This window comes from Passer montanus, unplaced genomic scaffold (genome assembly GCF_014805655.1).
Source record: "Passer montanus isolate IOZ18808 unplaced genomic scaffold, ASM1480565v1 scaffold4, whole genome shotgun sequence".
NCBI classification, from domain to species: Eukaryota; Metazoa; Chordata; class Aves; order Passeriformes; family Passeridae; genus Passer; species Passer montanus.
Window position 1 is genome coordinate 4,188,181 of NW_024368818.1, and position 26,784 is coordinate 4,214,964.

At 36.1% G+C, this 26,784-nt stretch overlaps 1 protein-coding gene across 6 annotated transcripts in view; it reads right to left on the reverse strand.

Moving 5' to 3' along the window:
- SGCG (sarcoglycan gamma) overlaps positions 1 to 26,784 on the reverse strand; it is a 106,952-nt gene that overhangs the window by 65,635 nt on the left and 14,533 nt on the right. For 3 of the 6 annotated variants that reach the window (XM_039718762.1, XM_039718763.1, XM_039718761.1), the window contains exons 2-3: positions 10,407 to 10,498; positions 8,472 to 8,600 (exon numbers count right to left, since the gene is read on the reverse strand). The gene's annotated coding sequence lies outside the window, so the exon portion shown is untranslated. The remainder of the gene's footprint in view (positions 1 to 8,471; positions 8,601 to 10,406; positions 10,499 to 26,784) is intronic. The other 3 variants (XM_039718765.1, XM_039718764.1, XM_039718760.1) reach the window with 1 other exon arrangement.

A 26,784-nucleotide genomic window follows, 5' to 3' on the forward strand; every position in this document is an offset into this window, starting at 1 on the left:
TCCTGAGTGGAATATAACACATTAGTATTAGGTAGCTTCAATTGTGTATTCTGATATTATTCACATGCCAACAGAATGTACCATGACAGAGTTTTCCTCTAATGAGAGCATTATCTCACAAGACACTTTCAATAAACTTGAAAAGACATTAAATTATCTGGAAAACCTCTATGCCTTTATTTTATCATACTCAAATTTGATTGCAAAGTCAAAAAAGATAGCAGGGGCAGTGGAATGGGCAGCAACTCTGAGGTAAACAACAGTCAACAGTAAATTGAATTCTGTCAGTTTAATGAAAAAAAAAACAAACAAAAAACAAAGAAGAAAATTCTACCAGAATCAAATATCAATAGACAACAACAATTTGTAGAGTAATACTTTACACAGCTTTCACAAACAGATTACATTTAAAAATAAAACTTCTTTTCTTGCAAGTGTGAAACATGTGATAAATAGGAGTACTTATTTAGCATACTACTTATTTGGAAACTACATCTAAGAACTCCCCTTAAGTCATCAAATTCAAACTTTTATTCTATCAGGTCAGCACTACTACTATTAACCTAGGTGATTAATCAGCATTCTAGCTACTTCAGAGTGATTTTCATGTCTCTGGGTGTCATGGACATTAAGAGAAGAAGTTTATTTGAGTATCTGACAAAATGGATACATCCTATACTCTTTGTATTGCAATTTAAATTGTTCTAAATCAGGTTCCTTTTCTCTGTATTGTAACTGTAAGACTTGAATGCTCCTAATTACCTTTAATTCCTCCTTTATCATCAGTGTACAGTGTCGTAAGAGAGAACCACGAAGTTTTACTTTCACACACTGAAGTTAAACTTTGCAGACAGGATCTGGTAGCTAGTCAGTTTGAGTTACAGCAAAACATAGGAAAATCTGCATAGAAGATTTAATTTCTGAAGCACCATTAAATGCAAATAATTGTTTTGTGGCTTTTAATTTTCTTTCACCAGAGACAACACCAGAAATCTCAAAGCACTTCTAGGCATAATTTTTTTAAAAAAAAAATTGTTATTTGTCATGCTTTTTCTGGTTATTTGTAGCACTTAGAAGCGTGACACAGTGACCAGAATTGCGAAGCTAACTCGGGAAGGAATGGGAAAATAATCTTCATTGGGGTCACTGAAAACACATCAAAAGACCTGAAATTCCAAATAAATGTGAAGAAAATTAAAGTAATCCCTCTGATGGAGGCAAATCATGAAAGAATCTCTGGTGTCATATTCTTGTGTGCATATTTACCAGACAAAGAATACATTTAGGTGCTTTTTAAAAAAGCAGTTGTGTATTTTTCTGTTTAAAAATACTTTAAAAAAATTTGTTTTCAATGTGTGTTATAGAAGAGCTTTCCTATCATACCACAATGATTACCAGCAGCAAGGCCAAAATGTATCTTATAGAAATAGTGTTCCTAAAGCAAGTCCTGTTTTAGAGAGCTTTTAGAAAAAGCTCTTTAACACTATCCTCAATGTTGTTTGCAGGAAAAGTATTTCATGTTGTCAGAGCTGGGAAGAGGTGAAAGCAAATAGGTCTATTTAAGTACATAAAGACATACACATTGGCATAACTTTTCCCTCTTTTTCCTTCTCTTGCTGCTGCTTTTATGAAAGCGTTACTTCCAGGTAGAATGCTGTTACCTCTTGAGAAGGATACTTCTGGTTCATTTAGTAGACTTCAGCATAATTACAAAATAACTCCCTTTTGTGATGCTTGGTAATTTTTTTTTTTTAAATTTAAATAGAAATAGACAAAAGGAGGAACAGAACTAGATGTAAACTAGATGTTGAGGCTACAGATGAAAATTAATCTTCAAGTCTTCCTTCCCTAGTTCAAGTGATTCTTCACATACATACTTTAAAAATACAACAGAATAATTTGACCTTCCTTGATCTGGAAAATAACAACTGTACCTTTGTTGACAAGTCACATGTAGCTAAACTAAAAATTCAAAATTCATTTTTCATTAGCAAGAGAAGCAAAATGCTTTCCTATGTATACTGTGTCTCATTATATACTTTAAACCTGTGCCCTTTTCTGAGGAATTTTAAATGTCAATGACTACAAAATGATGTGTTCCTGTTGCTTTGAAGTCCTGGTCATAACAACTTTATTACTCATTTTTACTTACACAGGGGAAAACCCAATTGTTTTAAACATGTATTAGACACATAAGGATATCATCAAAAGACTTGCACTGCAGAAGCCTTTTTTGGTGATGTTGACTCCAACTGTTTAGGCAGCAACCATCTCTAAGTTTCTTTCCAAGCAACTGTGACAAAGCAATAATGCAATGCAAGAAACAGAAAATGAAGAACAGGCAGAAGTGTATGAATACTGGTTTTGATCATTATACCAGTTCTTGGATTAAAATCTATAAGAAAGACATAGCTGATATTTCAGTTAACTGTAAAAACAAATGAAGCATCAGCAAAACCCAAATTACCTGTTAAGTATGTAGGCATTCCAAGATAACCTAGAAGATCTCTTATTTGACACAATATATGCTCCTTGTATTTTGAAGCAGAATTTTCCATACAAAGTATTTAATCCAAAATGGAAATCAGCAAGCATTACTCAAATCCTTACCTTTACCTGAGAGATGATTTACTGATGTAAATCAAGTAGTATAATCTGAAACACAGGATTTATTTTTCTTCATTTTAAAGATTTTTTAATTTTAAAGATTCTAATTTGAGTAATTGGAAAACAACTCCTATTTGGATCAAATAACAAGCACATTACCTTCTCCAGAAAGTATGTCTGAAGTTTCTAAACTTCTAAACTGTTCTTTAGGCATACATAGGAAAAGACATTCATAGAGCACAAGTATAACTTGTCTTTTTAAACTTCAGTTAGACAATGTTTGTTCCTCAGATTTGGACAGTAGTGCTTGACCCATCAATCAGTTTTTGTAGTCTGAGATATTATCAGAGAACCAAGAGCTGCAAATCAGGCTTCCCTAAACTCAAATTCTGGAAAAATATGCAAGTTTCTGACTGCAAGTTAAAGATAAACTATGCTATATCTTAGTACCTGAAGGTTTGCCTAGTCCAGGTTTGCAGTGATTTGGACTGTTCTCTACCAACTGGGCAACTAAGCTCTGCCTAGGATAGATCTTGATTTCCTACTTGGCAGTGCGAGAACAATGCTGCACACATTTCTGAAAGGTAATTACTTTTCAGAAAAGCTTTAGTTCAACATAAGAACAACTGAGGGATTTTTGTCAGCCCCTGGTATACATAAGCAGAGTGACCTCAAAGCTTTAGAATCTATCATTTCAATTTAAAGAAAATGCTGGATAAATTCAGCTGAAATTTAAACTCACCTACCACAAGGTAGAGATCTCTTTTGGCAGGGGAAAATTGTCTTAAAAATATTTTTATTTCTTTTTAGCTGTGAATTAACAAAATATGAGATCAGATATGTAAAAAAGTCTTCACATTTTAATTACAGTAAAATAAACACTGTGAGTAGACACTTGAGGATAAAATAAAAAAGGTTAAGTAGTGAGCACACTCAGGAAATGAACATGAGATGTATAAGTGGAGGCTGTAAAATATGGGGAGAATGAGGAAATTCCTAGGGATGCGGAAGAAAACAAAAAAAGAAAAGAAGAAAAAGGTACCAAAAGATGGAATCTTTTGATAACGTAAAGGAATATAGATTAATTTTGCTTTCTGCTGCCTTTACCTTATTTTGCATTCTAGCCATTTATATACTTTGCTTACCAAACAATCCTAAATTGAAGCTTATTTCTATGTAATTTTTTGAATGCTAGCTTTGAATTTTTTCTTGAATTAAAGCCATTTGTTATTAGGTGCCTTAGGATTTCTGATACAGGAAGAAAGTCATATTAATGTTCTCAATTTAAATAATGTTTTAGATGTTTTCAATATGACTAAAGGGACACAGCTTTTTCTTCCATAAATGTGACTAAAATAAATTAAAATAAATCACCAAGTGTGAATCACAATACTATCAGTTCAACATATGTTTAACTAAATGCAAAATCAATAAAATTAGAATATATATTTAAAAAGTAAGTACTCTCATATATTGTGAAAGTTGTTACTAACAGAATTTCAACAAAATATTCAATTCAAAAAGAATGGAGGGTACTCAAATACAGTGGTCTTATCAAATATAGCTTAGAAATGCTTTTTTCTCTGTTATGACAATATATTAATAGTCTTATACAACTTTGTCAATATAAGAACTGCATTTCTATTTTTGGAAGCACTATCTTCACACATGCATTGAACGTAATTATCAAATGACTCATGAAATCACTCAAAATGAAATAAACTATTTTGTAATGCAGTTCCATGTTTAAGCAAGATAACAGTTTTCAGCAGATGTCATCAGTATTATCATTAAGTGGGAAATACCTGCCATAACAGAACAAAACTAGAAGTAGAATATCACAAAGAAGAAAAGTTTTGGGGCTAGAAAAAAAAAATCTTTTCTTATACTAAACAGTAGGCCTGAAAATAAGGCAAATTTTTTGGTGTACAGGCTACATCAGGTCTGTTTGAACATTTGAGACTAGAAAAATAGCCTGAGAAGTCGCATGGGCAGCACAGGACTAAGGTCTGTTCTTGGTCTTGCTGCCCACCCTACAAGTGTCCTTCATAAAATTCTATACCACACACATCCATAATACATAAAACTTGGCTCTGGGTACCCTCTGGGTAAACATGGACCACTTCAGCCTTCAAATATGACTTTTTGCAGCACCAGAATATATGCTGGAAGTCTTGGGGTGTACTGAAAAGGCACAATGTGTATCAAGACATTGCCACGTGAATGCACAGGGAACAAACCTGACACTGCCTTCTAGGCCCCAGCCGTGCTGGCTTTTGGGATTGTTCACCATGCTCACTTTCTTGTTTGGCACTCAGGCCAAACCCAAATCAAACTCTTCTTCCTTCACATACTGAAATCTCTTATCATTTTATTATCCCTACTGTGAAAACTTTCACTCAGGCAATCAGTAACAGCAACCTTTTCTGCCAGGTGTACAAATATCCTCCTGTGGCTTTTCAGCTCATAGGGAACGCTTATATTAAAGTAATACTCACTGTCAGTTTTTTGGCTTTAAGTTCTGAATCCACCTATTTCCTTCCTTGTATTTCCAAGTAAAAGTCAAATATTACAGTTAATTCTCATTGATTGACAGCAACTTTACATGGCTTGAGAATACTGCTAGCTACCAATCTCACGTATTTATTAAATTGTGATGCCCTCTTCCATGAACTCTGAAGCATTGCCAATTAGACCAGCTAATAATACAGCCAGGTGACTAAACAAAACCAGTAGGTAATTCATAATAACAATGAAGTGAAAAGTCATGAAAATCTGAACAAATTCTGAGAATCTTAGAAAAAAACTGGGCTGCAATGGACTTCTGGAGATTATCTATTCCAGTTCAAAGCTGGACTGGAGAGGCCTTTGGAAGGAGCTTGATATCTATAGCGTTGCTAATGTAGCCTGATCTGTGGTCAGGGTTCATTACCACAGCTTTGCTCTACTGACTCAGCTTCATTTTAGAGCATTTATTTTTTAAGAAAGTCCTCCATTTTATTCTGTTTTCAGAAATCTAGAGTCACCAGAACATGTTTTTTATTTAATTATTACTGCCTCTCACTTAAAATCTTTTTCCTCAAAACTGAGGAAATTGGGTGCAGTGGAACTTTGCAGACATGTCTACTTCCATCAGCAGCCTGCATGCTTCTCTCAGGAAGGTCTAATAGCTTGGAAATTCAAGGTAGGACCTATGTGAAACTTTAACATGAAACAGGCTGCTGTACTGTATGCAGTCAGACTTTTCTGAAAGCCACTAGCATCCACAACTAATAAGGCAAGGATGCAAAATGTCTGTGTAAAATTTAGTATCTGGCACTTGGAATACTGGGAAAAGGTAAGGTGAAGCAGAGGTACTAAAATTTCTGTTCCTCAGAGCACTGACAGCACAGCAAAAAAAAAGGGGAAGAACTGAAGAGTTTTAACAGTCATACTACAAGATGATTCCAACCGTACAGCCTTTTATTGTAAATGCATATATACCTGATTCTTACAGGTAACCTTCAGAATATATATATCCACAAACATACATCTCATTGAAAAGCATGTGTTTTAGGGCTGCCACCAGCATTATCCAACACTTCAGTACATATCACATTACATTAAAACACGTATTTATGTATTTTAGTTTATATTTCTCTTCAAAGTCTTACACAGACTTCATCCACCACAGAAACATAACCAGCCATGGAATGAAATGCATCAGCTGTTTAACAGGTTTTGGCAGATATACAGAAAGGTTTAATGAGAAGACTGGCCCAGGTAGCCAAAGCTAAGATGAATTAAATAGTGAGAATACTATTACCCAAGCTGAAAATTTGACCAGGATATTGAATTAACCTGCTATCCAAACTGCCATGATGCTTTTAGCTTGGTTTAATAAATAAAAAAGCAACCAAACCCTATGTCAATGTCTAAACCATCTGTCTCCCATTCATTTTCCCTACCTCCTTCAATAGCCTTTGAGTTTCTTGGCCAATTTCAATGAAATTCAACAGACAAGCAGATGTCTCAAATACTACATTCCTGCAAACTTTCTGAAAATGAGATAACAGAAAATAAGAACCCCCATTTATATCTTTACTGAGGGACTCCAATGGGCATGAAGACCTTAGAAAATATCAGAAAACTGATGTGAGAAAAAGACCTTGTAAATGTCTCTGTTATAAAAAACCTTCAATCACTCCTTGTTAAACATCTAAGACAGTCAACTCTGAGAAATAAGTCTACTGGAAATCCAGCTTACTTAATTCCAAGTCATGAAAATAATTAAAAACAGTAAGAGGTTAGGACCTTGGATTTGTATTTCATGTGCAAGGCATTACTTTCCACAGGAAGGAAAGAAATCTCATGAGGCTATTCAAGCAAGAAGATCTTTGTACACATAACTTTATCTGTCTTATGATTATGAATAAAACTCAAAATATAAAATGCTTTAAACCACTGAGTTTTCAACCAGGAAAGAGCTGCAGGCTGTTAGCAAAAGCATGAAGGTTTAGAAAAGAGATTTTAACTGGTTCCTTCTAATGCTGGGTTTAATTTAGACTCTTTTACTTTTAATTTAACCCCATGCAGTTGTTCTTATCCTTTGGTGGTATTCTAGGAGCATTTTTTCTTCATTACATAGTAGAAAGGAGGGGTGTACATAATAGAACATTTGTATAGAAGATAAACAGAAATCCATTTCAGCCAAAGTGGCATAATTTGTGACTATCACAAACCATACTTTTAAAATCTCAACTCATGGCAAACTTCCAGAACTTTATGGTACAAAATTCCTATAGTTCACTCAAATGAACTACTCATGGAAGTGGTTGTGCAGACCAAAATTCATCTCTCCAAACACAGACAAGATCAGCCACAATTACCTCCACAGAAAATGGAGATAGACACTTCTAGGACATGATTCACATCCTTCTCAAGTAGGAGGAGATTTTAAACAGATACAGTAAAAACACCCATATCTCGGTAAAAGGAGCCTAGCTGACTGGTGTTGATGCACTAAAATCACATTCCTACACTTTGGCAATATCCTGTTTTAGGAACTCAGATTCATGATTAAGTATGCAGTGCAAGCACCTGTTGGTGGCAAGACACCAAGTATCATCCAATAAATCATTTGATAATGAGTCAGTAATCTACTGATAACTAGCTGGTAATTTTCTTTCAGGCAGAAAAATTATCCACAAGAAAATGTTTTTGAATTCAAAGACACTACAAACTTGCAAAACGAGTCTGGTACACACATAATTGTATGTCCTATATTAATTCAAGTGTGCTTCATACAAGGTAGAAACAATTTTGGTAACAATTCCTCAGGTGGGAGGTTTTTATCACACAATCAAGCCAACAAGAAGTGTTCAGCAGAACCATGGATCCATTCTTGACTAAATTTAAACTTTTGGTATGTGATAAATAAACTGAGAGAAATCTACAGCTACAAGGATCAGAGGTTTACTACTGCAAATCAGATATTTATGTAAGTACAGTAACATGATACTGTAAAAGATTTAAAAGTTACTAAAGTTAAAATTTCTAATTTAGCTTCTTAATATTACAGAAGTGCAGGTTTAAACTATGTAACTTAATACTACATTTAACTGCATAAATAAACATCTGAATCGAAAATTATAATTGTAGTTAAAAATGAACACATAATTTAGGCCCTAAAATAAATCACATAAGCATCAAAATGATCCTTAAATAAGGACAAAATCAGTCTGAAATGTTACACAGAAACTTACACAGGAGAGAATCTCAACACAACCATGTAACAAGTAAAGAACAAACAAAAAGAACTAATTTGTTAACATGCTAATGTTTTAATACAGATATAAAAACAAGTTTTAAAAATTTTTACTTACCTTGGAGATTCGAAACAATGTGGACTTGTGAAAAAACTACAACCGGTCTCTTTCCAAGAGAGAATTGTCTAACTTTTCCACTACTTTCAGATCTGGAGTGGAAGATATTTTAGGTCTGGCCAAATATCACTGGAAGAAAATTCGTTCACATGTTTGGCTATGTTTTGCATTCCATCCTGTTGCTCTGGCACACAGACACAGCTAATTATAATCTGTGACATAAGCGGTTAATTCTACTGCTGAAACAGTTGTGTACTGACTCCAGAAATGAACTTATGGTAAGACATAACCAATCCATAATGTGCACTGAAATCGCTCAACCTGTCACATAATGCCAACTTCTTTATTAAAAACTGAGAATGTGAGCACTCCATAGAACTTGCACATAAAAACCATTATCAGAGCTGGCTGCTAACAGCACTCAATGCAAAATTAGAAACAAAAAAGACTTCTGCTTTCTTTTCTGAAACTGTATGTAACATCCTGACTGAATTTTAAGAGTTTGTTTTCTGAAAACTTTTCATTTTAATGCTAACATTATTCTAGCTATAATATATACTGGCTGGCATATAAAAAGTCTCTTTCAAAAAGGAAATACAGATATTGTAATATACCTATAATAGCACATATAAATTTTATACAAGAATCATACTAAGAATTGCCAATCTTTCCAAGAAGTTAAGCCTATCTTGGTATTTAAAACACAGATGCATATTTATGCATAGACACATGTAAATACTAGGAGCTATATTAAAAAAGGTTGCATATATTACGGATACATTACATATTTTCAGATTTCAGACATTATAGAAGTTATAAGACTTTTTTTTTTTCAGTATCATTAAAGCTTTGAGCTCTCAAATGCAGAAAAAGAATTCCTGTCTGGCACTGCTTACATTACTCTGCCTACACAAACATTGACCAGCAGACCTCTTGTTCAGCCTCAGATATGTTAGAATCTGTGCTGGTAGCTTTCCACAGTTTTAAAAGCATTAAAATATACATATGTAAGATTTACAGATAAAAGGTTTGTGCTACGTGAAGCATTGCAATCATCACCCACGTTTGGACAGTTTCATTTCTCAAAGCACTATGTTTCCTTCTTCTCAGCTTTGTGCTCACTCTGTCATCACGCTTTAGAAGACAAAGCTCCTATCACACATTTAACAGCTGCAGATCATAAATTTAGGACTGACACAAATCCACCTGATCGCAGGCCTACAAGAAACTTTTTTCCCTTCATGAGTTCTGAGGCCATAAATCCTTTATCAGACTCTGTTTACATACACGAATGGTGTTATTTCTCTGCAAAGAAATTAATTCACTGATATCTGCCAAAAATGACAAATATTTCCAACAAAAATATTTATCAATATTTTTAAAACATATTTTGTATTTAATCTCAAGGTTGTATGAAAGAAAGTGTGAGGAAAGCATTTATATATATGTTGTGTTAATACCAAAGCTTTTCTTTAATTGAAATTCCTTTTAAGTATTAGAGGAAGAAACCTGTAAATGATGGGAGTGTTTTGAAAGGTTCATTATTTAGTCATTATTTGGGTAATTGGGTATTCATGTCTAGGGATTTTCTGCAAAATCTTTTGCCCGTTCTTGGAGAAAATCAGAGGATCAGATAAAACTGGGTACATGACCCTCAAAACCCCAATGTTTTTAACTGCATTTATAACATTTTTTCTTTTGACATATTTGTGATTATTTGGTTTCTAAACATATAAAAAAGATTGACTAACATAGTGCCTAGCTATTGAAAGATTAGATCCTATTGTCCAGTAGCTCTCTTTATGACAGAAATTTGTGCTATTTTCCACATACGATTTCCCTTCACTAGTGTAGATGTCTCCCTTGTCCTGCTCTTCCACATAACTACTTTCTACAAAGGTAAAACTTGAAAAAATGAAAAGAACAAATAAATACCTCAGTTAGTAACTTCTGAAGTTCTCATGAAGTAGGACTGAAGCAAGCGCAACTGTCAGTGAGTTCTGCACCATCTGAAGGCAGCTGTCCTCCTATTTAAATGCACAGAAGGGAAAGAGAAAGAAAAATTTTGCTTGAGCGTGGAGAAAAAATAAGATATATTCATGAGCTGCCCTCCCCACTACTTCAACTGACAACATCTTACAAGTGATAGGCCAAAATTCACTCAGCTTAAAAGTGTGGCACAAATAAATGAAACGCTGCACACCCAATAGCTGTTTGGACTGCAAATGTTCATAACAGCAGAATTTACAGTAATGCAAAATAAATATTAGTCAAAAATCTATGTGCAAAATAATAAAAAATATTTTTGTTGCAACTAGAAGATTGGAATCCATTAGTATAATGAACAACAAATTCAGTTATGGGGTTACACTGCACTTGTACAAAATCTAAATCTTTCTCCCCTTCCCCCTAATTTTCTGCAATGTTCAAGAATGCTGATATCCCATTCCTCACCCCAAAACTGAAAACCTTCTTTTCAATTTTGAAAGTCTATGGCTATTGACTTAGTCCTGGGAAGGTAACTAAGCAGACATATTTGTCTTCCACGTTGTCAGAGTCCACCCATACCAGCACCTGACTAAATAGAAGCACTTGCAAACTCATCTCAGGAAAAAAACCCAACAGAAACTACGGTTTCAATATTCTGCTACTTTAACAGATTCTAAATATTTTACCCTCTCTTTTTCTTTTTTTAACAAACGTTTGATGTATGCCTATAAGATTTCAAGAACACCTCTTTATTTCCCAAAGTACAAAACAACACAGTGGTGGAGAAGACACTATCAGGCATCAGTTTAAGTAATTCATCCAGCTAGAAAGGACATAGAAGACATTTGTTCCTGTCACATATTTTTCAAGTCTGTGAGATGTTTAAAGACTGTGATAAGCAGTGGAAAGCAAAGGGTATTTAAGTGGTGATAAGGATTTGGTAAGCAAAGGGTATTCAGGAAACAAGAACATTCTACCTGTATAGGAAATGGAATTTATGTGGAATACCATGATTATGTCGAAAACACTAAAAATAACTAAAATTAGATTGTACAGATGTGTAACTCCCCATGATAGCAGAGATCTTTTTCAACCTAAAAGATTTTATGAAACAGGAGTTTTGACATATGAAATATTAAAAGATTCTTTGGTGAAGGTTCAGAAAGGTCAAGTAGTATAGCAAAAGCAAATTTAAAGATAAAATGGCAGAAACCTTGGGGAAAAAAGTACAAATGCAAAACCAAAAATTAACCAAATTCTAAAACAGCTAAGTGGGGGTAACTGTAATAATGGCCAGGAAATATAAAAAAGTAATTATTTACCAGAAATCTCTGGACTACCAGTAACAGAGGGGAAATGTCCAAGCATCCTCTATTCTTGTTATTGGGCATTTTATTTACTCATGAGCTTGAATATTGATGCCACAGAAAAAGCACCTTTTCACAAACGATGTTTTCCTGTTCTCCTGACTTCTTACTAAATTAGAGACTCCCCTGAGATACTAGGCAAGAAGTGTTGGAAAGAATTTTTCCAGTGTTTCCCTTCAAAGCATTTTGAATTGGCTACGTTTAATGTGCTTTTTGAATTTTTAAGGGATAAGACAGATGTTCATTTAAGTGATAGATTGAGACCTCACCTCCTCCTAAGGACAGGGCTACGGTGAATATTTAAAATGGGATGTAATCTTCTAAACCCAAGCAAAAGAATGAGCCAAAAGAGATTTATATCTTTCTCATATAAACAGAAACACTTCTTACACCAATTACATCTACAAAAATGCAATTGTTTTAAAGATTAACAAAGTGGAAAATACTCCAATAGGAACCCTTTAAAATATAAACATATGACCCAAAAATATAAGGCTTTAAGGGAGATCTGCTTAGACCATTCCATTCCATGACATCTATAAGGAGGTTCAAAACAGCTTTGAAACTTGTAATATCTATGTTTCATTAGAGAATGAACAACAATAAATAAAAGAGAAAAATGTGAACAGTAGTATGCAAGACAATACAAAAATTAAAGAACTTGTAAGTATCCAACCACCCTGTGTGTCAGTGCATGGCAGGTCTGGTTTCTAGGAACTTTTTTCATCTGTGAGCACAAACAGCCAGCTGTGGGTCTATTGCCTGGTCACCTTAACAGTGTTTCAATTAATGCTTCAGCTGTTAGGTTTCTGTTCCTTGCTGCCACGCTGCTTTCCTCTATCCCACTTTTGGATGCATTCTGTCACCTTTCCTCCCCAGTACACTCAGTGGGTCCAGACGAAGAATCTTTTTAGCTTGTTGTTCACCAGCTCTACTCAATCTCTTTTCAAATTCACATAGACACAAAATTAATTTATACAGAACTGTTTCAAATTGTCACAGAGGGCTAGTTAATGTTTTCTGGGGGGGAGAAGGATGTGCTAAGTGGTATTTTCTTCTTGGATTGCATCTTCACACACTCTGATTAAAAAAGACAATTTCTGTGAGTATAATTTTGCACAAACTTTTAAATAGATTAAGTAATGAAGCAACAAGTGAAAAGCTGTATTTTACTCTGTGCTCACCACTGTATTCTGTGCAAAGATGAGCCTGACAGCTGCCCTGGAGAATATAGGTGAGTTGGGATAAATTTATCTTTTAAGAGCAAACAAGAAAGCTCATGTTTGTAGAACCTTCAAAAGAGTCCAGCTGAAAAGATTAATTTGGAGTCTGCAGCTTATGCACACTGGAAGACACAAAGGAGTAACCTTGCAGTAGCACTACCTTAAAAGCAGAAAGTTGCCTAAATATCAAGGAAGAAAAACCCCACCAAACACTAAATGTCCAAGCAGATTTGTAATGGTTTTGTCCCACTGCATTGTTGGTATAATACAAGCATTCTCCTAAGCATGAAGTATGCAAATACTGTTAGCTTGAGGAAGTTAATTGTTAGCTTTTTGTCAGGAATGAAACTAGAACTGTTTTTTCCTTTGGCGTACTTACCAAAGCATATGGAAACGTATACTTATGTTAATATAAAACTCTCTAATATTCTGGACAGGAGGGTGGAGCAAAGCACTTTTTAATAGGTGTACTATTTTGTGCATTGGGACTTTTATTTTAGGATGTGATTCATTGTGCACCTACTCACAGCTCCATCAGTGATCACTCTGTGACAGGCAGAATAGTGTATTTACAATTCTATTCTGTACAGTATGTCAAATCACTTCTACGACAGATGTCAACAGCATCGACAAGGTACAGAGAACCACATTTCATTTTCTCTGGTCATAACATTTCCTCTTACATCATCTGGTCTTTACTAAAACCAAAACCAAAACCCCAAATGTGCTAAATGTCCAGAGCAGGATGGTCTAGTCTGCCTTGGGATATTGAATTCTGAGGTATTCAAGCGAAACACATGGCTGTCACCCAGAACAGGTGGCTGTATGAAACAGAAAATGGAATGACTGTCCCTCCATGGTAGAACAAGTTTGTTAGATCTTTGAAGCCCTGCCTCTGTATCCACATTCTCATATCACATAATGGCTTGTACAGATACAAATCCTGAAGAATACAATGACTTTAGCACTCTCTTTTATTTTCTTCCTATTCCTTTAACCTTCTTTAATTTTTAGCGCTTCCTTCCCTACTCACTGACAGAGCAGAAGTACTGGTGATCAAGAGATATAAAAGTCTGCCATTTTATTATTAAATGTTATATTTCAGTAACATAGCATATATTTAACTCTGAGAAAGAAAGCTTTTATCTAATTTGCATTTGAAACAAAAGCATATAAAGGACATAAAACTGTTTAAATCCAGTTATTCAGTGTCTACTTCATTAGTTAGAATAGTATGCTCATTTAGTACCACCATGCATCTTCCCAGAAAGAAAAAAAAAAAAGTTAAGGCACACAAGTAAAATGTCTCCAGTTTCAAAAGATTTAGAAGAAGAGAAGTGAAACCATGGAAATAACAGTGCTCTGGCCAGAACTCTATAATATGAACCATTGTCCCAGAACTTGTGCCGTGACAGATCCAATGCTCAGAATTTAGTGGATTCTAATTTTATATTTGGAGCAACTGACCATTAAATTATGGAAGGAATCTGCATTAGTTTAATTTTCTTAAAACTTCAGTCTTCAATAAAAGTGATAAAACGATTGAAATCTATTTAATACTGTAAAAATACAGTATTAAAATAGTTCTGCCTTGTTAAAAAAGAGGGAAAAGTTATTTTAGGATGGTCATACTACAGACCAGCATGTATGCCCAAAGAAAGAGAATAAGTAAGACTGGCTGTTTAGTATAAATAAATGAACACATTCTTAACAATTTGTTATAAGACCTAAAGAGAGCTTCTTTAAATTCTTTTGTTGCACAAGTTCAGCTTACAAAATATCAAAAATACTTGCAAAAAAAAAAAGAACCAACCAACCAACCAAACAAAAAAACCCCCCCAAAAAAACAACAACAAACCCAAAACCAAAAAACCCCAAGAATTAATGTCTTGCAGTCAAAAGCTTTTATCCAATACTGATTATCTCCTGCGGGTTTTTTTTGGTAGCCAAGAAAAAGCAATGTTCCCAAAGTATTTTACTTTCCCTTTAAAACTATGCTATAAAATGCTGAATGATTAATGATTTTTCCTTTTACAAGTTCCCATTGTAACTGTTCTGAAGTAGATTACTATTAATTTTGCAATCAAAATCATACTACACCCTATGACTCACTAAAAGAATGCCAGGGAAAAAAAGCCCTAGCACTTTAAAATGCCAAAAATGGGGTGGAAGGTAAGAAAAGGCACAATAAAAAGCATTTTTTGTGCTACAGAGTAAAACAGCCTAAACCCCAGATATATTAGCTATTATTCTGGAAACCAGAAGTATACAGTATTTTATGGCATTTCCATTTTTGACTGCAAAACTGAGTCTCTCACTTTTAAATTCCCAAGAAATAATTAACACTCGTACCATACACGTATAGAGTCAACCCAGCAAAACAGTTCACACCTTGAAGGCCTGGGCAATCTTTGGTTAACAAAACACAGTTATACATTGGGTTTTCATGGACAGGTTTTGATAGCACGGGGGCTACAGGGGTGGCTTCTGTGAGAAGCTGCCAGAAGCTCCTCCCATGTCCGACAGAGCCAATGCCAGCTGGCTCCAAAATGGACGTGCTGCTGGCCAAGGCTGGGTCAATCAGGAACGACAGTAATACCTCTGGCGTAACAGATTTAAGAAGGAAAAAACAGTTATTGGGCAGATGTAACTGTGGCCAAAAAGTAGTGTAGTGAGAACATGTGAGAGGGACAGCCCTGCAGACACAAGGTCAGGGCACAAGGAGGGGCAGGAGGGACTCCAGGCATTGAGCTGAGATTCCCCTGCAGCCCTTGGTGCAGACTGTGGTGAGGCAGCTGTGCCCCTGCAGCTCATGGAGAACCACGGGATGCAGAGATCCACCTGGAGCCTGTGGTGGAGCCCACACTGGAAGAGGTGGATGCCTAGAGGAGGCTGTGTGATCCCATGGGAAGCCCATATTGGAGCAGGCTCCTGGCAGGGACCTGCAGACCCGTGGAGAGAGGTGTCCATGCTGGAGCAGGTTTCCTGGTAGGACTTGTGACCCTGTGGGAGACCCACGTTGGAGCAGGCTGGGCCGGAAGGAATGCACCTTGTGGAAGAGTGACCCACACTGCAAACTTTTGTGAAGAACTGTTGCTCATGGAATGGACTCATGCTGGAGAAGTTCATGGAGAACTGCCACCTGTGGTGGGAGGGACTCACACTGGAGCGAGGGAGACTTCTCCCTGAGCAGTGGCAGGAACAACATGTGATGAACTAACTGTAACCTCCATTCCCAATCTCCCTGTACTGCTAGGAAGGAGGAAGTAGAGATGAGAAGCAGGGAGAGGTAGGGGAAGGTGTTTTTAAAATTTGTTTTTACTTCTCATTATCCTGCTCTGACTTTATTAGTAATAAATTCAGTAATATCCCCAAATCAAGTCTGTTTTCTCCATGATGGTATTTGGTGAGTGATCTTTCCTGTTCCTTACCTCAACCCATGAAACCTTCATTATATTTTCTCCGCCCCACCCAGCTGGGAAGAGAAGAGACAGAGGAGCTTTATTGGATTCAGAGCATGCAGCCAGGGTGAACCCACTACACATTATAAAATAAAACTTAATTCATGATTTCCCAAGATCACTCCATGAAGAATCACTACTGAACCATAATTAAGAATGCAAGACCGAAGTACTTAATTCAGAGTCACTTTTCTGGATCAAGATGATTGTCCTCATCAGGTGGACAAAGGAAGCTCAGCACTTAGCTCAGGAGTTTTTACCTCTTCTAATGTTTCTAAGAAGACAAAAAGAAAGCCAACGCAAAGGAAGCAGAAAATGGACAAGCAATTCTTCTTACCAACCACCATAATAAAATAGCAATTTCTGCTCCTGCTTTCTGTGGCAAAAAAAAATTGAACAGCCCTTAAAGAGCAACAGTAGAAGGGTAGAGAAAATAATTTTTAAGAATATGGTTTGACATTCTGAACTTGTATTGAAGCAGAGCCTTGGTACCAAAGGTTAAGTCGCAGCTCTTGATCCATAAGATCTTTTCTGAGGTACCATTCATAAGAAAGACTGTAAAAATAACAATAATAATGTTGTTAGTATACCCCAAGTATCTGTTTGCCCTACTGAGATTTTAGCTTTGCCAAAATGCAAGCAGAAAAATTAGGCACATGAGAAGAGAATTTAATTAGGAACTTGCCATCTGGCATAAGCAAGCAAATGTTAAGTGGCGCCCTTTTAATATGAAGAAACTATAATCAACGAGGGAACAGACTATAAGCTATTTCCTGTTTGACTGAAATGCTTAAATTAACTATGGGAATAGTGTAATTATCTAGTATATTGAAGGGTTATCCTTGAGGCTGAGCTGTAGGCAACCACAGCATGCAGAGTAACCATAGTGGAAGTGTTGACTTAAAACTGACAGATGTAAACTGATAAATTTTGGCAGTCTTTGAGAATATGACATCCCAACTTATTGAGCAGAGTTTGAATATACTTGCAAAATAAAGTGTTGTATCAGTTTAAACAAGAAATATAGTAGTGCTATCTCGAGCAATGTTTATTACAATATGGCATTCCATTCTAAAAGGCTATTTTGAAAAATAATAAATAATAAAGAAAAAACTAGTACAGAAATGGACAACAAAATGCAGCTCTACGCGGCTGCTCTAGTTGTGCAAAATAGGAGACAATTTGTTTGATTTTAGTAAGAAACATTATCACCAAACGCCCAAGTTTCTCCTCTAGTGAATCTGTGATTCATAACATTTTCACAATTACTAGTCGAAGTAATTGACTAGTAGGGAATACATTCATTTCAGCCATAATCAGAATGTATGCTTAGAAGTCTTTTCCCCGGTTATTTACTCAAAACATTTAATGTCACATCTTTACTTCTCACACTTCACTGGCTTTGCATCAGCTGAAGTGACAACAGCTGCATCCTAGTTGGTATGATCATCTCATTTACTGTCTGGATAACTACACAAACAGGATGCTTCATTTTCAGCTGTGCAGTCAAATACCCAGTTCATCAACTATTAGAAAATGGCTGCACAGCTAGACACAAAGCCAAGGCGTAGATCAGCCCCTCCAGCAGAAAACAGCTTCCAGAAATTCACTGTCCATTTCCTAAGATAAAGGTGTCTGACCATCTCCAACCTACTGTGATGACCCACAAACCCCCTTAAGGGCAGGCTGTCACACCTACTCTGTTATGGTGTATTAATCCAGCAGATAAGCACCGAGACCAGTCTAAAACTGCATTGTTCTAGTCAGCTCTTGTACAAAACTGAATGGACCCCATTATGCACAGTATAATTAGCTGCATATCCAGTTTAATCATGACTTAGAGTAATTTCTACGTTTTCAAGCACTTTGTAAAGAAGTATCCTTGATATTTCCTAGGATAATCATAGGAAGAGGTCTTAGAGGGTAACCAGCAACATACAAGAAGTCAGTGCCAAGCCTTTCAGATTTTCAGAATGTGCACATTATCTTTGGGGCTCTTTCTCTTTAATTGCCATGGTTAGATTTTTTTAATTAACTGATTTTAGTTGCCTCAGAGGAACCTTAGGATCTGATTCTGGGTTTGGCAAAACCATCAATACCAGAGCACTTTATTTTTATATTCTCAAGGAAGTTCTAGTAGACACTTGATGTACTTCTCTTTCCTCATTAACTTCGCTTGACGTGCTTAGATTTTAAGCTTGTTCTAAGTCAAGGGCATCTTGCTTTACTATCAATACCTAGCAGTTCTTATTGCTCATACAATTTAGTGCTCCTTGTTGGTCTTCTATATAATATCCCCAGAAGAATAAAAAAAATCAATGAAGATGCATTTTAAAAACAGATATATAGCCTAATACGTTCAGGGGTGCATGTAAAAATACTTACAGGTATCTCTCAAATTGCCCCACAATTCTCTACTGCTTGCCACAGGACTGAGCAAATGGAAAGGATAGCAGTTTTGTTTGCTGCTGAAATAGCTTGGGAAGAAAAGGTCTGGTCAAGACTATATTCAGATTTTGAGAATGGCATAGGAAGAGAAGCAATATTTTTGGATATTTGTGTTCTCCTTATATTTTAAAGACTGAATCAAGGAGGGATTGGCACTTTGACACCTGAGGCTAGACGAGAAGTTGCCTCCAGCCATACTGATTTTCATGACAGCTTTCCTGGGTATATTGTTAGCTAAAGACTGGAAAGTCAGGGAAGACAGACACTGAGTGTTGCATTTGTGATATTTAGCATCCAACAGCACATAGGAATACTCTTCCTGCAGTGATATGGATACCCAAGTGACTGAGAAAAAGTGAAGACAATGACTCACATTCAGGTTACACATTCAGGAACTGGAAGGAGTTGAATGAAAATGTGTTTGCACTGTTGCTAGGGAAGTTGTTTAATCCTTGGAGCAGATTGTGACAATGCTTCATGTAAAGGCCATGCATTGAGAGACCAGGATGAGCAGCTGGTAAAGTACTGTAGGAAGTTTGACCTTACTCTGAGAGAAACTGATGGAGGAAATCCCACAGAAGACAGACCCTGAACGAAGAAGGAGCATTTTGAGGCTGCTGGTTTAGTACCAAATCTGCAAGAGAAAGATACTACTTCTGCTCTTGATGCTTAATGTGCAAGTTACAGGTTAAGAAGAACAGCCGTTAAGATGTAAAAGACTAACTTTGTGAGCAACAAAACTCTACACACTGAACATTTTCCAACAGCACCTTCCTTAAGATGACACAGGAAATTAGAACACTCTTTGAACCGTACAATGTAACCTCTACAGAAGGGGGTCAAATGAAAAAGAGATTCTTCTACATTAAATTGTATCTCTTTGCTCAAGTAGCATTTTATATCTTCATATAGGATATGAAGACAAGGATCTTGTCTTCATTGCAGGTGAAGTCTTCACTTGTCTTTCACTGCAAAAGAATAGACTGGGCTTTGTTTTATATAATTCTTTCTACATACAGCATATTCTTATATGAAGTCTATACCTTAGGTAGCTTGCTTTCTTTTCAAGCAATCAACATTTGAAACAATGATTTGAACATGGTCTGTATACTGTGAAATAGCTCCACTTAAAATCTTCTTATAGCAGTCCAGATAATCAGGTAATTTGCATTTGTTAATGGTTGTATGGTTAAAAAATGGAGAAAATATATCAACTTAATTCATATTTATATGAGTATTATACACTCATTTATAATTAAAAAAAACCAACAACATAAATAACAGAAAATATTTTGGGCTATATAAATTTTTAAATGGCATATGCAGAAACTACGAAATTAAATATGACAAGAAAAGAGATTCATAGTCCAGCTTCCACGCTTAGTAAACAGTAAAATTTACATGCTTACTTATATTCCTCTGTGAAAACTATAACTACCTTAAAATACTTTAAAAAATTTTTTTTACTGGAAGTGCCGCATAAAATCAACTACTTGTTCTGTGTAGGCCCACGGAACAGATCCAGCAGAGGGCAAAGGCCCTGTTTAGCAAGACGAGGTAAAAAACAGCAAGACAAACAGATGGACACATGGTAACTAACTGTGTGTCAAGTTCTTCTGAACTAAAGCGACCTTATACTTATTTTGCATTCCCAAAAGGTAACTAAGCATAAATGAGCTTTGGGGTTTTAATTTTTTTTTCCCCTGTTGAAAGAGTAATTATAATTAGCAATGCAGAGAAGGTTCTGTGTCACTTTCTCAGAATCACCAGCAATTTCAAACTTTGAGATACATATTTAATGTGCTTGGTGCAGAAGCCAAAATACTGATAACTGTCTATCTCTGAAGGATGCTTCCCAGTTTTTTGTACATTGTAATGCAGCATCTGTAAAAATGTAAAGCACTAAAAGCTTCCTAAGCCAATCCCATGCAATTCATTGCAGTTCTTGGTTTCACCTTCTTTAGGAAGGAACCATAAATATATGTAAATATTCCACAAATTAACACCTTCCTGAGTATGAACAGTGTAACTTTTTTGGGGAGTTGAGTCCATCTCAGCTAGACTCAATGATGTGCCTTTGGAGGTATATGTAACTTTTCTTAAAGATGGATGCTTTTGTAATCTTTATTCTTTTTAGGCTGTGAAACAAAGATTCAATCTTAAGAGGAAAGACAGAATTTAAGGAACAATGCTTGCAGTCATTAGAAAATCCTGACTTCTACAGAACTGCTGAGTTTGAGTATTCTTATCAAGAATAACTCTAATAATGAAAATGAAAAGTATAATTTTGACAATGAAATTAACAAATGTCTGCCTGATGCATTAATCCAGGCTAATCATCAGGAACAATAGCCTTTTCTGAATTAACTACAAGAAAATCTCACCTAATAAAGTAAATAATATTTAAAAGGAGGCTATTGATTTTATAAAGAGGGGTGTTTATGGAGGCATGGAAAATGTACACTAGAATAATCTCCAAAAGAAAGTTTTACAAATTAGATGCTTTGAAACATTTTCAGAAACTAAAATTTTTCATAAATGACTCAAACTATAACAATGCAGAGAATTCAGCAGCTATAGAACATTTACTGCATTTCCTATTTTCTCTACAGCAATATGCAATCAAGGTGAAAGCAGAAAAGGACTCCATGGCTGTGAGACAATCATAGAATCTCACACCAACAGACTTAAAGACGGGCCAAAGAGAGAAAACTCTGAATGTGCCTGGACAAAGAAACTGCAGTCAGCCTATAAAGTAAAAGAAGGTATCTACAGAAAAGCTTAGGGAAAAAAAATGATGTTCTGGTGTACCACATCAATCCCCCTGTCAGAGTTCTCTTACCATCTTAATAGCCACTCAGCATGGGGCTAGAATCTAAGTCCCAGTTTAAGAATAATTAAAGAAACAGCAGGACCATACATGGTTAGAATATGACATTAATTTTTTAGCAACCAGAAAACAAACAGTTCTTTTGGAAAGGTATTTTACTTCCTAGAAAAGCTTTTTTTCCAAAAGTGACTTCATTGAAATTTCCCAAATTGTAAATAAGAAATTGTCTTCCACTGTCTATAAATACTTTACTTTCCATGTTAGAATTTGATTTTATGAATAGCTATTGAACTCCATTTGAGATAAAATTTCCTCATATCATATTTACTTTCCAGCTGCTTCAACTAATTTACAAAAAAAATGGAAAAAGTGTAGCATAAAAGCAAAATATTCACTATCTACCCTGCACCTGTCACTAAAGTGGATGACTGTACAGCTTTTTGCCACAGGACTTAATTCAAGCCACAAAAATAAACTCTCTTTTCATCAAGCTCCTGTCTGTGAAACTCTAATTCAGCATTACATATGGGAATTTTCCTATCAGCATTCATAAACACCAGACATAGCTAGGAAGAGAAACAAAACCTCTGATGGTTTTGTTAACGCCATCCAATACCTCCCACAGCTTCTCAACTGAAAGGGCTGTTATATCTCCAATCCCCCTTTTATCCCGATGTTCTGCTTAGCTGCATTTTGAAGCCCCTTCTCATGAATGTAGCTTTCAAAAGCAAGGGGGGAAATTATCCTGACCAGTAGAGGTGTTCCTTCCTTGGATAATTCCCAAGTGCATTTTAACAAAAGGCAAATTTATCCTAATCACAAAAGAATGACGTTTCCCCTTGCAGTGTCCATGGAATGCTCTAATCCCTGCCCCACTAACATTGCGCAAAACAGAACATACCCACTGCCATTTCTGTACCACTGATACCTTTGATCAGCTCCTTAAGATGCAGAGAATACACAAAAAAACTTGCCTTTTGTACCTCACTTCTTTGATGGGCTCACAAAAGTATTGGAACAACAGTTGGTACTACCCAACCTCCACCAATTAAACAATGGTGAATTGAAAATTCACTGTAGATTTGAAAATGATGCTGTGCTAGATAAGTGGCTTTACAGTAAGATGTCTGGTGAGATGTTAAAGAACACAGTTACAAAGATCACTAAGTGCCAGTAAAATCCTAAATGGGTTGGTTTGAGTTGGAAAAGACCATAAAGATCATCTAGATCCCACCATGGGTTGGTACTGTATGCTGGTATCAGAACTCTTTCCAAACACAACACCACATATGTGAGGACAAATTGCTACACTGAAACAACAGAACCCACTTCCCAGAATCGAGAACACTTTCTGTAAGGCTTACACGTGCGAAAGTGAAGAAAGAACATTCTTTTTTATGTTGAGCACGTAACAATACAGGGCTAGCTTCAGAAGCTTAAGGCCAACGAATAACTGAAGGGGTGACCCTCCCTAGATTAATTTTAATGGTATTTTGATACAGCCAGGAAAGCATGAAGGAAACATACTGAGGGATTTTCTGCCTTTCAAAAGGACAACGTGACAGCTGGAATAGATGACCGATGGAAGGCCCCTGCTCAATGAAGTATTCTGTTCTAGTCTACTCTAGCATACCTTACATTTCCATCACCTGGATTTGCCATTCTACTGTCTCACCACTCAGAATCAGAAGGTACTTATTAACTTTTTCAGTTGATCCTATTTCTAACTTATTTTCAAACATCACAGCTCTAAACCCCAACACAGCCCTTTTTAATATGTGCTATCATGGAAAAGATATGTGATGTGTATTGTGCAAGATCTGGGTTACGTGGTCAGGTCTCAGCATAAACTGTTGCCTCTCTACAAAGACAATGTTTTTCCACTGCAAAAATTTAGCATGCATTTTTCCTCCCTGTTTTCCAAGTTTTAGCCATCTGTTTATCCTTTCATAACGCTACTACTTGTGCCACAGCTGCTTAGGTTCTTAAATTTCTGGTTAGGGAATATCTTGAAAGTTTCCTGAGGAAATATGAGGAATCAACAAGAGAATTTTGACAGATGTTATTCTCCATGTGCAGGGACATACATGATGTCATACAGTAGAATGGAATGTAAAACTGGAATTGCTCAAAAGGCTGACCTAAAATTTGAAAGCAAAAATATCTAGCCGCATCCCAAGTCAAAGTAATTTGCTTTACCTAATTCTTTTCATAGCTGCTTTGCCTTCATGACACGTACTTCAGAAGCTTAAAAATTCATCTAATTTTTTTAACTTCTCAGGGTACAAGAACAACAAAATCAATGTCAAAAAGCTGCATCTAAAGCTTTCAGATGCATCAAAGAACCAAAATTACAAGCGACAATGCTGAAGACTGACAGAATGGAAAGAAGCTTTTAGTTAGGATTCAATTTCCTGAAAATTAAAGTACAACTATCAAAGGGGTGGCAGTATTAAAATGAAGGTTGAAAACTGTCAATTTTTGATAGAAAGATTACTTTTAAGGTGTTAGAAACTAGTCAGATATTTTTAAGTCAAATAAGAGCACATTAACAGCTTAGATGTTCAGGTTTACATGGGATAGATGCACACTAAATTACAAAGAGAAAGTTTTTAAGAAAAAGCAGCTTGCATCTTACAGAAAGGCAGAAAAGGCTGTCATAACAAACGAAGTTCCATAAATTAAAAAAACATGTAATTGGAATTATAATGTAAAGAAACATTCTACTTAAATGAGGTAAGGTTAATTCACCTATTTAATGAACCAGTGCAAGGAATTGTGAATCTATTTTGGCAACCTATGCACAGTGATCTAGGCACAATAAAAAAAGGGAGGGAAGAAGGGGGCAGTGATTTACATTGTATTCTCAATTCCTTCTAAACCCTCATCTTCTATAAGAAATTCTTTAGGAGAGGTAAAGAAAAGACTAGGGAATACATGCATATAGAGGAGCTCTTTCCATTTCTTTCTTTTAGTTACCTTCTAGTTCCACCATCTACAGCAACACAACTTTTTGATTTACTCAAGGTAAACTACAAAAGCACAGACAGCTGTTAGACCAGTACCTCTTAGGCAGAAGACAGAAATCAGTTCTTTCTGTCTCTTTTCCTCCTTCACACCCAGAGTTTCAGAAAAAAAAAACCAAAACAACAAAAAACCCTAATGAAAACAAAAACCCAATCCCAAACCCTCTCCTCATAACCACTGAAATATGGCTCCTGCCATCGCTATCAGGAATATAGATTGTCATTTACCACCAGCTGGTATGCAGGTTATCTTATTTACATGTGTGATCTGAGATGGAATGACTCCAGCCTAAATATCCGCAAGGAAAACTGCAGCATTTTTCTTTCATTATGTGTGCTTCAAGATGTCAAGCCTAGAAAAGAGAGTCTAGCTACCAAAATATTTGCTATTATTGTCTCCACCGACTCCGATCACATTTCAGACAATGGCTGGCCAGTGTCCCATGTCCATATGCTAGTCCATCTAATGGGAAGACATTTTGGCCAATGACTTCAGACTCAATTACAGTTTGACTTCCAGGGGATGGTAGGAAATCTACTGGGCCTAAGAAGGATTATTTAGCTGAACTTCAGGTCCAGAGCAAGGAGGGAGAAAAGGACTTTCTTTCCTGTTTTCATACGGACTTCTTAGAATACAAAACTACTGAAAACATGTCACAGTACAGAATTAATTCAGGGCAAAGAGTAAACAGTTCAAATGCAATGATGCCTCTAGACAGCCCACATGCTAAGAACTTCACCAGATTGAAAAGGTAAGGTAGACACATTCCTGGAAATCTTTCTAAAACTCATATACAAAGGCATGACAACAGGCACTGATAAATCTTGAAATAATCAAAGAAAGTAGGAGAATATTTTGGGAAATATCACCAAAAGATAATGTTTCCTGTCCTTATATTCTTTCCTAGGCATTTATTGTGAGCTACTGCCAAAGACAGACTTTTGGGCAACATGGAGCTGAGGTATTTCCAAAATTTATCATAAATACAGCACTGGAGATACCAGCACCTCAAACACCTCTCAAGTTGTCTTTTTTATGTTAAGGGGAGCAAAGGCATAATTCATTTGTACTTGCTAGAGCTCAAGACTGAGCTGTTGTCTCTGTACTGGCTTCCATTATCAAAGAACAGTTGTCACTTGCAGAGGGGAGCAGGGCTTGAGTGGCACCATCACAATGCAGACTAATACTCTGAGATTGATACAGATGGCATCTCAGGAGAAGTTAAGAATGCTATACACATTGTTAGAACAAGTCTGACCTACACAATGTACATTTAGCTGTTACAACAAGTCAAGGAATCCACAAATCTTCCCTGGTTATCCACAAATCTCTGTAGACACCCATGTGAAGCAACTGCCAGTTATAAACATTATGTAGACACAGCCACATAAACAGTCGCCATCGACTACCCCAAGACAAATGGGAACTCCCCTTGAACATATCCCTTATAAACCTGGTTGTTCTCAATATGCATGATTTATAGCTATATTTTCTACAACTGACTATGAAAATACTCAGATTTTACTCTCTTAGGCTGAAGTCATTCCTTAGGTATGAGCTGGGGATTGGTTCACTTTAAAGAAAAGTATAATTTTCCTACTCAATAAGAACAAGTGCCCAGGAAACAAAGACAAGATGTCAGATATCCCAGGCTCCAGACAGCAAAATTCGAAACCCAATCCTGATCTCGGCTCAATAGGACAACTAAGTTCAATTTTCTCCACCAACATTCTGTATAGTGAGGATTGACACTTGATGAAAGCAAACAGACAAAGAATCATCCTTCACAAGACAGCAGTTTCTTCCAAACTTCATAATATAATAGGATCACAGATGCCAAATTACAACATTTCACGTTAGCTCATGAAGTTGTATTCCATAAACCAGAATAACCCTATATAAGCAATCTGGGATCATAGCTTCACCAATGGTAAAGTTACAGCAACATCACATCTAGGCAATTATCAT